The following is a 2600-nucleotide window of genomic DNA, read 5'->3' on the forward strand; positions in this document are numbered from 1 at the left end:
CAATGTGGACATGGCAACCAACCTACTGTGGGAGAGTGTCCCCACAGCCTTAAGTGCAAACCATAATATCCACTTTGGAGAATTCACCCAAAGGAATATTTCAACAAGATAAATATATATGTCAAACACACTGGGGTTACCATATGGAAAAATTAGAGCCTAGGGATTTACAAATAAATTATGATATAAGAAAACAAAAAGTCACCCTTTGCCACATCTACTGTGAGAATGAAGACCATTCTCAGAAATCAGATGGTCGACATCCCAGAAAATGTAGACATCACTCTGAAGGGCCCCAGGGGAACCCTGCGGAGGGCCTTTCAATCACATTAATGTAGAACTGAGTCTTCTCTGAGAGAAAAAGAAGAGGCTCCAGGTTGAGAAATGGTGGAGTAACAGAAAGGAACTGGCCACTGTCAGAACCATCTGTGGTCATGTTCAGAACATGATCAAGGGTGTTACACTGGGCTTCTGCTACAAGATCAGGTCTATGTATGCTTGCTTCCCCATCATTCCCCAGGAGGATGGATCTTTGACTGAAATAGGAAATTTCTTGGGTGAAAAATACATCTGCAGGAGTCAGATGAGGACAAGTGTTGCTTGTTCTGTCTCTCAAGACTGGAAGGATGAATTAATCCTTGAAGGAAATGATAATTGAATTTGTCTCAAATTCATTGGCTCTGATTCAGCAAGCCACAACAATTAAAAACAAGGATATCAGAAAGTTTTTGAATGGTATCTATGTGCCTGAAAAGGGAACTGTGAAGCAGGCTGATGAATAAGACCTAAGTTATCCTGCTCCAGAAACAAGAGCCTGAATTATAAGTACGATTTGGGGTGGCTTTGAGAATAAAAGGCATATTGAAAACATTAAGTCTTGTAGATATTAAACTTACTTTTTGTTTACTAGTCATAAAGTCTTGTTACTTCAAGGATCAGACAAGTTGTTCTTGTAAGGACTGATGAGTGTGAACTCTGCTGGGTAAGTCTGGCATTTCCAGATAGCCTCAGTGCTCAGTCTATGGCTGAGGACTCCCTCTTCTCAGTGGTGCTCTCTCTCCCTGCCTGATCTGGTAATCTCAAATCTTGTAAGGAACACTTAGCCCTCGGGGAAGAGAACAGGCTGGACTCTTTCCTGATAAGAAAACCTGTTTAGCAAGCACTTGGGGATTCCTGGAAATATCCAACCCTATGCTAAAGAGATCTTAGTTTTTAGCAATGACCTTCAATTGTACTTGGGGAGTACTGTGTTCCCCTTCTTGGGTTAAGACCGTGCTACTGCTTGTAAACGAGGCCCTGTACCACTGCATGTAAATCAAGTGTCCCTACCACCTCTATCCCCAGTGAAACAAATGCATTTACCCTTGAAGCCTCTCCTACTGCCCAGGGTTTATACTCCCACATTCAACTTTCACATGAAATAAACATGTGTGCTGGGTGATACCACGTGTGCTCCACCATAGCCATCTGAGACTCATTTATTCTGGGGAAAAGAGGTCTCCCCTCCTCCCTGTAAATTCACCAATGCACTCTCAGGGCCTGACTACTAGCAAGGCTGGCAGGTGCCCAGTAGCCAGGAGCTCACTGACCATCAGTGAAGCACAAGCCAGACCTGGACCTGCCTTACCTTGCACCTCACCTGACCTGCCTTCTGGCCCACTGGTCCTGGAACTTACCAGGCCTGAGTTTTGACTGCAAACCTAGTAGGCATGAGCTTCACCCACATCCCTGCCATTAATATAGTGGCTTTGCCAAAGGACTCTAACACTTTGGTATCATCACAGGCTTCTGGAACTCTGGAATTTCTACTGCCTCTGATGCTAGCAATCTCATTTAAAAGAGCTAACTAACTGTAACACTCCATGGAAAACTCTTTCCACATCCCAGCCTATCACACAGGCCTTTTCCTAAATTGCTCTAGCCATTTCTAGGAAACCTGGAACATCTTTCCTGTCCAGAAGCCAAGGCTTCCGTCATGGAGTTCAGCCTGGAAGAACCCTGCAGCCCCTGTGCCACACCCAGAGGCAGCTTGAAGGAACATCAGATGACAGCCATCTCCGGGGGACCACCCAGCTCCCCCCACCCACCCCCTGGCCCAGCAGAATAAAGATTGACTACCTAGGCTCCCCAATGGACAGAGAACAACAGGTGAGAGGATGTAATTCAGTATGATATGAGTTCCAGGAACCAAATTCCAGTCCTCTGGAAGAGCAGTAAGTACTCTTAATCGCTGCACCCTCTCTCTAGCCCCACTCTTCAGTATATCTTAACTATGTCTTAATAATTGTTTTCCTTTTTAAAATCTGTTTGCTAGTCAATATATTTGTACCAGAGATACAGTTTCAGTACTTCTGAAGTTCTTGGTATCCAATCAGGAAGATGCTCATGGTTGAGATAATTTTAAATATCTTGCAAGAATCTATTAAAAATCAAGTACTATTTTACTAAAATCACCACATTGTTCAACTTCATGGACTGCTCCATACCTATGCCAAAAACTGTGGAAGCATCACTTTTCTTTGTTCTGTTTTCATAAGGTTTTATTGTTGTATATTCACTATACATAAAGATGTTCAATTCCTTCATCTGCTTTGTTCATA

At 43.4% G+C, this 2600-nt stretch overlaps 1 pseudogene; it reads left to right on the forward strand.

Moving 5' to 3' along the window:
- Nucleotides 1–228: 228 nt before the first annotated feature.
- LOC110555068 (large ribosomal subunit protein uL6-like) lies at nt 229–782 on the forward strand (annotated as a pseudogene).
- Nucleotides 783–2600: the final 1818 nt, after the last annotated feature.

The sequence above is a fragment of the Meriones unguiculatus genome, chromosome 9, assembly GCF_030254825.1.
Source record: "Meriones unguiculatus strain TT.TT164.6M chromosome 9, Bangor_MerUng_6.1, whole genome shotgun sequence".
In the NCBI taxonomy this organism is placed as follows: Eukaryota; Metazoa; Chordata; class Mammalia; order Rodentia; family Muridae; genus Meriones; species Meriones unguiculatus.